We start from the raw sequence: 12,234 nt of genomic DNA, 5'->3' as shown, positions 1-12,234 counted from the left end.
AATAGCTGCGCGTTTACCGCTACGACTATCTGGGCCCCACATCAGATTATGTTGACTCGCTGGATTTATGAGTGCGGCCCAATGACTGATCAGCTTTTTAGTTTGTAGAGTTTTATGATGTTACCGTAACTGTTTGTAAGAGTTCTACCGATTTGTTAATTTAGAACAAATCTGTGAATTTCGCACATGGTTTCGAGACTCTTAGCTGATGGCTGGTTGTGTAATCAACTATAAGCTGAAGTTTATTTTATAGACGCATCAATCTTACGAATGTGATCCAACGGTTATCCTGTTACCAGGCATCGGGGTAACAGGAGCTGTAGCCACGCTTTGATGCAGATAGGTTAGATTTTGTTTAAATGGTTATAATCTTGACTAATGAGGAGAATGACTAAGGATCCACCGAGTAGAATGTGACTTACGGGTGACATTTTGAAACATCTCTCAATTGAACGTACGAAGCGCATCATATTTAAAACTTCTGTACCAAACAACGTCTTGAGATTTGTTGAATTGATTCGTGAAATAACATATATATTTTATTCAGCCATTTTGAAATTATAGTCGAAACACGGTATTTCGAACTCATAGGCAATCGTGTTCTAAAACCGTGTGTTGGTACCAGGCGATTGCATTATAAACTTATTTGCGTTAGTTGTATGTGTAACATTAGTTCAAATTTGTCATGGCTTTCTATAGACTACTTAATATGCTGTCATTTTCGACAATCATCTAGAAAAATAAATAATGTAATGTGCTAAAAATACACATAATTCCCAAATACACGGTATTAGGCAACACAAGAAATTAGAGCAGGTCACGGTATAAAACAAACTGACCAACATGACAAAAATAATGAACTTAAAACATTCAACTTGCTCAAATACGAATATAAATGTTAAAAAGGACCTATAGCAATTCTGGCCTACGGGATTGAGGAAACCTAGATAAACACATAATGTCGTTGACTATAATCAAGAATGTAATTCAATAACAACTCACTAATTCCTGTTAAATCCTAATACTAATAGCTTTCTTTCTTTCTTTTCCAACCAAACCAAAATATTATTTAAAAAGTAGCGCGAGTCAAATGAGCCACCTGGAAAAAATGATGTTTTGAACATAAACATGCATTGTCTAAACATACTGGATTATTTTTACTGCCATTACAAGTGGAACAGTTCGTTTGAAAATAGGTTGAACCAAGAACTCCAATTTAAAATACTAGTTGGTCTCCAATTTGAAAGAAACCGTTATTAACGCAAAAAACGCGGCACCTACCATTCGAAAGATATGGTATTCAAGCATCTTTTCCGAGCATTTGAAAATAATCTAACGAGGAAATCGAAAGCTATCGTGATCTACAGGTGTTGAGCTATTTTGAAAGTAATATTCACATGCTTTAAAATATTACCCAACGATGCTTCGATATGAATTGGTAAACCAACCAAGTAATCATAAGCTTTGCATTAAGCATTGGAAACATGAGAAATCCAAGCATCTTCTCTGTAAATTTGAAATCATTCCTTCGAGAAAATCAGAAGTTACAGTGATATGTATATTTACCATTATTTCTATGAAGTTTGAATAAGAGCTTATTAATATGGCTTTGTGATATCAATGTACATCATTTACAAATAAAAATGTCCATAAGATTGACACACGGCATTCAAAAGATAGAGTAGTCAAGCATCTTTGCACTTAGTTTGAGAATACTTTATCGAAAGACGGCATGACTAGAGTACTTTAAAGTTTTTGATGAAATCTGAGTCGGACAGGGCTGGGAGAAATGACCAGGACACGGGTTCTAACAATAACGAACAAGGTTTATTCACAGGAAACGGTATGTACACTTCGTGTCTTGATGTGGAGTAGGGTTGAAAAAATTGCTCGGGCGCTCACGTCAGTAAACCAACGGCTACTACGTTCACACCCCCTCTCGTTGGGTCACTCCTAGCTTCTTCCGAAGTTCCTCAAATCGTCCAACGTCCAAGGCCTTTGTGAAGAAGTCAGCTAGTTGGTGTCCCAACGAGAGCGGGTGTAAACTACTACCGTTGGTTTACAGTTTTGAACCTGTCTTTAAGATATATTTTTCAATCGTCTAAAATGGTGTTCGCAACACGCATTTTATCATTGCGTTGCGACACAAATTAATTTAACAGATTTGTAATATACTTTTATATTTCATTGAAGATAGACAGTGCTTCGTTACAGCGCAAGCAAATGGACTAATTTTTGACAATTTCATGTCGTTTTCGCGCGTTTTGCTAGACAGAGATTCGTTTTCGCTCAAATAAGCGTATTGTTAAACCTGAACAATTTGAAAGTGGCTCCTTGTCGCTCAGTCAAGAAAGGAATATCAACTGGTGAGATCGTTTTATGCGCCTATTCTAAATGGGTTAAATATGATTGTACACATTTTATTCGAGACAACGCCAGGGGATACTTTTAAGTATTTGTTCAATAACTAGTCAGTAGCCTTTTTTTTGTATGGTACTCAGTTGGAGCTGCCTGACAGCTTAACTTGTCAAGGCTGAACCCTCGGTCTGGCTTTTGCCAAGTTTCCCGTCTACCAGGACCAATACTTAGACGGACTAGGCTATGGTGCCCACATGAACACTGTTTTTTTTTATTATTATTGTGACGTGGTAGTTTTTTAAATATACCCATATTCCCTTGCTTCTGAGAAAAGGAAGCATTGTGAAAATCAGCAGCTCCATCAGAATGTTTGAAATAGTAGTGTAGTAGTGTCATTACTAATACTGTCTGTCTAGTCAAAATGGTTTTGAATAATTTGTCATTTAAGTGCTATTCTGATTACTCTTGTCTTTTACGTAAGATTAGAGTCTTAAATGTCAATAAATTGACGTCAAGTCTTAACAAAATTAGGCTGTTTAGTAGTACCGTCGATGGGGGTGACAATGGGTCTAGGGGGTGAGATTGGGTCAAAACGGAAAAATATGTTTTGTGAAATATTTCAGCTAATAACGCTGATATTATTAAAATAATAAGTCATATGTTAGGGAACATATTATTACACATAATTCATTACAATATGCATTTTTAGAAATAGTAGTTTTTGTTTACTACATCAATAAACTTGCATGTTGAAACTAGATAAAATTTACAACATTAAATTTCTCCTGTACAAAGTATCACGCATGTACTCTAGCCTCTATCGTTGTATTAGTAGAATGTTGAAAGTCTTTTCATTACACATCACAGGTATTTTCCAGAATTTGTTTGATTTTCCCACAAAAAAATCATTTTTTTCGGTATGATGTCTAAAACATTGAAAATGGGGGTGAGATTGGGTCAAGCAAGAACGATAGTAAATGAAATTCCAAGTCCTCTTTTTTGTCATTTTACGGTGCCGGGTGTTCTCTTTTTTCATTAAGATGTGTTTATTCTTTCTAAATACAGCATCTCTGAAACATCAAACAAGTCTACTCGAGTATTCCGTGCATTGAATAACAATACAACGCATTTTGGCAAGTTCTCAAACCAGCAAACTGTGTTTCGTGCGCAGCAACATCGTAAATTTTTATCAAAAGGGTGTTTTTTTTTTTCTAAATTTGATTATTTATCAGTGTTTCCATATTATAGAAACATCTCACGGAAGTACAAATGAGTTGGATCGCTGAAATACTGGGATTATGACGTCAACTTCTGCCTGAAATTTATTGACCGTGGAATGTCGCAACAAAATTTAACTATTTGCGAAGGTTTAAAATAATCACTGTTTCAGTACACCTTTGGGGAAAATGAATGGGCTTTATAGCAATGGGGATGAGACTTTTAAGACAATTTGAGGGAAATACCAAGAAAATTTATGTAAACTTGACGATAAATTTTGGGTTTACATATTTTTTCTCATAGCTCTTCAATTTTCAGTATAATCTTTCTTTTAAGTGGATTTATCATACTTGTGAAACATCTTAGATATCTTTTTGTCTTGTTTGCATCGTTTTTTGTCAATATTTTTCAGTTCCGAATGGTTTTGAAATCATATTCTTAAAAACAAGTTATTTCCTCTATGGGGTGAGATTGGGTCATTTTTCATTCACTTGTGGTGCTGCTGTGAATAAATATTTGTCTTTAATTTTTGAACAGTTGTTAATGTACCATCAAAGTACATACACACCAAATTTGAAGTTTATTGGAGTTAAATTGCGATAGTTATTCAAAAAATAAATTGCACATATCCCTTTTTGACCCATTGTCACCCCCAACGACGGTAGTTCAAGTTAATTTCAGGTCTTTACGTTCATATATCCTTAAAGAATAAAGTCACTTTCCTTGTCTGTTCAACAATTTCTCGAAACTAGCAAGTGTACCCTAATGATCGATCTCAGCGTCTTGCTTTCCATAGTCATTGTATAGTGCATATTTAAGAGTAAAGTTACCTTAGGCTTCTATTATTGTCTCCTACAAGATTCACTTTTCGGTGGCAAATGCAATGCTTCACAACGCCTACTTTCTACTTGTAAATTTTGCGAAAATGAAGCTGGAATCAGATTATTTATACCGTTGTTACCAAAGAGGTGTTTCTCATTATGGCAATGTAAAAACCATATTGAAATAAGATTGTCGCCACTTATTTCTACTCAGTGAATCTACTAGTCCTTTTTTTTATGATAACGGTGTGTCTAGCTAGCTAATAGTGGCTACCGATCATTCAGGTTAGCAAAAGGCAAACTGATCGTTACCAATAGTATTGATGTCCACTTCGAATAGATTAATTATTTGAAATGGGCATCAATTCTATCAATGACGCAGAATGTCCGTTGGATCACATCCGAGATATTATTGCGTCTATGCCATATAAATTATGACGCGGCTTTAAGGTGAAGATGAATCGAAGCCAGACCTCAAATTTTCAAGAGCACGGATCTGGACAATCAAACATCCGTTTAAGCTGAAAACCAGCTAGTGACCAATCGATTAAGTTTTCAGCTCAAACGGGTGTTCGGATCTCCAGATTTGTGCTCTTGAAAATTTAAGGTTTGGCTTCGATTCATCTTCACCTTAAGAAAAATATGCCAAAATGTGATACCACCACTACAGGTTACGCCTTTGGTTTCCATCATATGTGCCAATGGATTATGCATAACAACCGCATAACCAAGGGGAGGGAATAACTAGTCAGTAGCCAATTATTGCAGCATATTGGTTTTAGTTTTACATAATAATGTTGAAATGAAAACTACAACTAAAACAACAAGGCTATTCGCTCCACACCGCAGGCTACTGACTGATATTTCTACCAGCCAGCTCCTCTCTTTTATTTCATGTCTGGGTAAACTGCCCATACTCGCAATACAGTCCCATTCGAGAAATCATCATGTTGAGAAAAACGCATCTTTACAATTTTACAAAAAATACGTTTTGCTGCTACTGGTTATAATAAATATAGGTAGCATTGTTCAGCATATTATAATTACAATATGGAAGAGTCGCTGGCAGTTAAGATACATTTGAATGCGTTGTATTTTCATATTTAAATTGGAATCCTGGTAAATGGGACTCCTTATCCGAGTATTTCTCACGCCAAATGCATTTATACCCGCATACCAGTCCCATTAGTTGGGACTCGCTTACTTTGTTATCGCGAACATTGACACATTGTCCCAAGTTTATAATCGATTCCAAGACACTTTTGGATTTCCAACCGTTGTTTGAATTGTTATAATGTCCCTCGAATACATTAAATTGTATGGTGGTGGAAGTGAGAGTGAAGGTAGCAGTGATGAAGATTTTGCTGGATTCGATTTGTCCGCACCGGCCAGCCGATACGGAAAGTTTGGTGAATCCACCCGTAACGCGTTGATGTTGGATTTAAACCAGTTAAGAAACCGAGCCAGGTTTGGTCAGCGTGATGACGGCAATCCTGTTGGCGTCCACCCAAATGTGAAATTTCCTATGGTGAGTTCAAAACCTCCTCGTTTCTCCGTATCAGATGTCGAGTCCAATGGAAATGGGCGCGATCCTGCGGTAGCACAATAAAGCCTCAAGTATTGTGCATTCAGATTAACTTTAGACCGAACTTCATAAGAGATATTAAATATCACCGAAAGTTCGCCGAAGTTCGGCGTCGGCATTCTACCGAAGTGCCACGCCGACAAAGGCAATCCTTATGCGTCGGCGAAGCACCAAATTAGAATGCCGACGCCGAACTTCGCCGAAGTTTTGACTGCCGAACTTCTAATTGTCACTCGAATTGTCAATACAATGTGAGCGGCAGCGCGGTACAACGGCAAAACGGCAAGCCCATATTGAGCTACACTCTACTTGTCAAGTCAATGTTGAAAAGGATTTAGTCAACACTGGATTGATAAGTAAAGTGTAGATCAAAACGGGCATGCCGTTTTGCCGTTGTACCGCGTTGCCGTTCACATTGTGCTTGGGGCCTAAGCGGACAACTCACCGCCATTAGAAGATGAACCTACCGTGGCTGTTTCACCGGATGACAATAACAGCCATAGCCACAGTATCGACTAAGAGGGAAATAGTTCTCAAATATTTTGAGTCTGGGCATACGTTTATGGCTGCAGATTCTTTCCAAGCTGCTGTAGAAAAAGCAATGCGCCAGAATCCGACGATTACATACCCTGATTTTGTTGATGTTGTAACAAAAGCAAAAAATAGGGTCGATGTATTTGATATGCAAGTGTCTGATTTCTTCCAAACGCCATTTAACGTCAGTCAGTACACACTCAATAAATGTACAAAGCGACCATATATTGACAAGATTAAGAAGATTATTGTTCAAAAAGGATGTTTCGTGTTAAAATACAGTGAGTCTGTAATCGACGGAGAAGCAACACATAATTGTACGTTGTTTTCTAAATCCCAAATGAAACAGATCAACGCTGAAGGATTCAATTTGGGAAATTCGTTGAAAATGCAAGGAAACCCCGTGGGTATTGACGCTGTTCGCAAGGATTCACTTGTCAGTTTGATTCTACCATTGGTTTCAGAAGAGAAAAAAGCATTCTGGGAAAATTTGCCTATCAAGAAAAAATAAACTTTTTTGTATAGAAATATTTTTTAAATATAGATGAACTGCACCACCTTAGCTTGTATAATTTGATATTTTATAAAATGAAAACCATAATGCTAGATTTCAACAATAATTGAAGGAATATATTAGTTCATTTTCTTCGTTATCAACTAATGGGACTGTTATGCGGGTACTTTCAATATGGGACGCACATGGTTTGGTATTTTTTTCGCATTTTGCCCATACAAAAGTAAAATTTTAAAAATGATTTCGAAAAGTACACTTAAAATAAACACTATTCATGAAGTTATCTCAAAAGTGGTGAAAATTCAAATGGGACTGTTATGCGAGTATGGGCAGTAAAGATATCTACAATTCATTCACTTAAAATACTACCTCTACAATTCTTACCCAAGACATCTCCACTACAAGGTGTGTGATGTACCTGCTCTCCAACAAATAACACAAGATCCTTGAATGGTTTGATACTGTGCCGATCTTTATTTACATACTTTTTGGATTGATGTTGCATGATTCGCATTATGCAAATTTTTTGAACGCTTCGTCATCAAAGGTGTCGTCATATTGAGTCTTCAGTCATGTTTTGTATATATGAAAGGATTACTTGTTATTTTATTTTATTCATTATGTTATTGACTTTATTATGCTTGGAGGGAAGTGTAACTAGTGATCCCATGATGCGATGATCCCTTGGATTCTTGTAATTAATCATTTTGTTTACCTACTGTAGCGAATAATTCGTGATCAAACGTCAACATCCCACCGCAAGATCGCTAGTGTTTGGAGGTGATTTTAACCTACAAATTGCAAAATCATCACCTCCAAGTTAGTTCTAATACCCTCCGTTATATGAATTATGGTGGCGCGTCGATCGTCGCAAGTTTCTCGTTAAACAGTCAATAGAGGGACGTCTTTCAGGTTTAAGCGTTTATTACATAATGAGCCAGTCTAATGTCACTCTTTTTCTTAGTACTAAGTGAAGGCCTACTATCGCCTACTACATCTCGGGCATCCTGACACTATCGATGTCCTCATCGATCTCACTCTCGTAATATATGTGATCATTCATCCATTTCCTCATATTTTGAGGTGACCACACCGAGTTGAATGGTATATTTGCAATTTGGAACCCATCTATGTCAGTCACAACGTACCTGTCATTTGGCAAAACTTTATGAATTTTATACGGCCTTTATATTTTGGAGCTAATTTATGTTTTTCATCAGTTTTCAGAACTATGAAATCGCCTTCTTTATAAATCATGCTCTTATTTCTTTTAAAGTTGATTTTTTAGATTTTGTCTACGAGCATTTTCACGAGAATCCATAATATTAGTTGGTTCAGTTGATTCTTGTCTGTTTGCAACAAAATTAGATATATTATAACTTTCAATATTTAAATTATTTTGTGGAACTCCAAACAACAAAACGCTAGGTAAATTACCAATTGACCTGTTAAAAGAATTGTTAAATACAAACTCAACTTTTGGCAATAATTCATTCCAATTTTTAGATGTTTCATGACACAACTTTGCAAGCATAGGAGTTAGTGTTTTATTCATCCGCTCAACTTGACCATTTGCTTCAGGAGTGTAAGCTGCTGTTTTTACATCTCAATTTGATTGATGTTGATAAAATCTTTAAATTTCTGTGATGTAAAACATTTACCTCTATCAGTTATGATTCTTTTAGGTGTACTATAATTATTCATATAACTAGTAGCTTAGTAAATTTTGAAAATGCGTCTATTATAACTAAAACATATTTTGCTCTATTCGAAGATGATAACTGGATTGGACCATAATAATCTAGATGAATGGTATTGAATGGTTTATTTCCTTTATCAAAAATTTTAACAAAACCTTCTTTCTTTACAGCTGGACTATAAAATATACAAGTTAAACAATTATTTATATAGATTTTAACATTTTTTTTTTTCATTCTTCTGAACCAAAATTGTTTCTTTATCTCTTGTATAGTTTTTTCTATTCCAATATGTCCAACATTATCGTGATTTAACTTAATAACTTTATCGATCATTAATTTGGGAACAACTAATTAACGTTTACTACCATATTTTTTAAACAGAACTCCATTTAATAATTCAAATTCTCTAATAACTCTTTGATTTTAACTATTTTACTATCTTGTTCTTGAGCAATTATTATATTATGTTCTATATCGCTATCATTCAACACATGCATAGTATCATCCATAATATTCTTTTCAATTAGCCCAATTTTTTGAATATTGTCATCTTTTGGATGTTTTTAGCTATGGTGTCTAGCCGGCTTAACGCATCTACATGTACATATTTTTGGATTAAATTCTTTTTTGACAGTGTGTGAACTAAAGCACTGCAATCTGTAAAAATTTTGAAATGTATTCCAGACAAATAAATGTGGAACCTTTTAATTGCATAAACTACTGCGAGGGTCTCAAGCTCAAAACTGTGTAACTTTGATTCAAATTCGTCAGTCTTTTTGCTAAAGTACCGTCAAACTTGCTGTCACTTGTCACTTGGGGTGACTTGCAACGGCGGGGTGACTTGCAACACATTGCAAATTACAACTAAATTTCACTATAAAACACAAATTTCAAAACAAAATTTGTTTTAAATCGGTGCTTCAATACGTGTGACTCACAATTCAAGTAGATGCCACGGCTAAGGCTGTTATTATAAATATATTTATACATCAAACATAATTCTTTTGAATGTCTTGAAAACTGATATTTGATGGAGGTTTAAAATCGTGACCTGAAAACATGACATAGATTTAATTTACAAAAGTAATACTCTGCATGGTGTTTCAATAACTAGCAATTGATAATATGACCAATTTTATTTTAAGAAATTGTAGCAACAACTTTCTAATAAAAATCATTTTTATTAAAATGTACCTATACGGGGTACCTTGCAACACTTTATTTCTTAGTAATTTAGAGTTTTATGAACGTGAAAAACTTTTGTGTTAGGTCTACTTTATAAGCAAAAGGGTAATAATTCATCAATCAAATACAAACACTTGTTAAAAATATTGTTCAGTTAAGATATCGGACCTTGATGATTTAATGCCTCTTTTTCCCATACAAAAATAGCTTGATTATTTTCTTACAAAAACATATTCAAAATGCTCTTGTACTGGTTAGAATGCTTTGAATACATGAATAACAATACTTAACAAGTGTGACTAATAAAAAATATCAACATTTTGTTGGCAAAAACAATATTAGCATTGAGTGTTGCAAGTCACCCCGCACAAGGACGTTTAAAAAATTTCACCTTTTTGATGACTTTTGATATGACAAAATAATTCAACTCAATCTTCTGTCATCCCATTCTGTATGCGGGCTAGCCATTAAAAGTTCTACAGGGAATTTAGATTTTTAGATGACGTTTAGATCATGGTTTTGGTTGATTGAAGTTGAAAAGTGTTGCAAGTCACCCCGTTTGACGGTAACTAACAGGATGAAAATTATTGTCATCTTGCTTTTGAAGCAAAATAGCTCCGAAACCAAGAGAACTTGCGTCACAATGTAGCTGTGTTTCAGCATGAGGATCATATGTGGCAAGAATTGGTGACGAAATCAACTTATTTTTCAATTTATTAAAAGCATCTAGCGCTTCATCATTAAATATAAATTTAGCATCCTTTTTTAAAAAACAATACAATGGTCTCGCTATCGTAGCAAAATTTTGCACACATTTTCTAAAGTAACTTGTTAGTCCTAAGAATCGCTGAACATCTTTACTATTCATAGAAACAGGGAAATTCGAAATACTTTCAATGTGACTTTTATTAAGTTTTTTCCCGAATTTATTGAATGTAAATCCTAAATGTTCTATTTGATCAAACAAAAATTTACATTTACTCAGATTAATTTCTAACAAATTATCGTTTAATATTTGAAAAACTTGTGTCAAAGTTTCTAAGTGTTCTTCAAAAGTTTTACTAGCTATCAAGATGTCATCCATATATACTAAAATTTTACCATCATCAATCAAATGTTTAAAAATTTTGTGAATATATCTTTGAAATACTGCAGGTGCATTACATAATCCAAATGGAACGCGAAGATATTCATACTGACCTTTAGGCGTAACAAAAGATGTATATTTAGTAGATTCCTTTGCTAATCTGATTTGATGGAATCCGGATTTTAAATCTATTATTGAATATATAGTTTTTCCTTTCAACGAGTCAATTAAATCATCTATAATAGGCAACGGATAATTATCTCTAACTGTATTTTTGTTTAATTTTCTATAATCTACACATAATCTGAAATCATTTTCTTTTTTTTAGGAATTAATAGGGGAATTAGGGGCATAATGGACACGTTAAGCAAATGTTCGTTTTAAAACCATTAAATGGCAATATTTTTAATTTACCCCCGGCTAGTTTTCAAGTTTGATGTTAGTACGACGTGCCACATTCATTCATAGTGATAAAAATCATATCATATGTCAGAAAAGCGAGATAGAAAATTGGGTCGAAAACAAGGCTGGTAAAAAGGTATCGGGGCGAAATGAACACCTGCATGAAATTTAGTTATTCCAATATATTCAATGACTGTCAATCATTCCGATATGCAAAAGGGCTCTCCCTCAATCATAATAGCTAAAAAGAACCTTTCTGGGTTCGTTACTTTGCTCAAAAATTAGATTCTTTCACGGTCTTGCTTATATGCCAATTTGAAACTAAGAAAAAAATTAAGTCAAATTTTGAAGAACAATTGAAGGCAAAAATAAACTTTTATACCGTCAAACATTTCAAATGCATTACAGATTTCATGCAGTGAATGAACTTTTGATGAAATATGCGTATTATCAGATATTGAGAGGGTGTCCATTTCGCCCCGTATGTTCATTATGCCCCTAATCCCCCTACTATAGGACTTGCATAAGGTGAACTGCTTTCTTTAATTATACCTTCTTTTAGTAGCTCTTAAATTTTTTCATCAACTTTATTTTTCTGAGCAAGAGATAATCTTCTAGGTTTAAAGTGGAAAAATTCTTCTTTCTTTAGAGTAATGGTCATCTCATAGTCTGTAACTGGTTTCATTGGTTTTTTGTTAAAGTAATATTTGGTTTTGGAAACATTCTAAAAATTTTGCCTTTTGATTATCACATATATTGCCAATATTAGATAACAATGTTTGGTACGTATCTGAACTGATATTGTATATTTCTCTGTTATTTACCTTTTT

Source organism: Aedes aegypti, chromosome 1 (assembly GCF_002204515.2).
Source record: "Aedes aegypti strain LVP_AGWG chromosome 1, AaegL5.0 Primary Assembly, whole genome shotgun sequence".
NCBI lineage: Eukaryota > Metazoa > Arthropoda > Insecta > Diptera > Culicidae > Aedes > Aedes aegypti.
The sequence above is the reverse complement of the archived record's forward strand: the minus strand, read 5'-3'. Positions refer to the sequence as shown.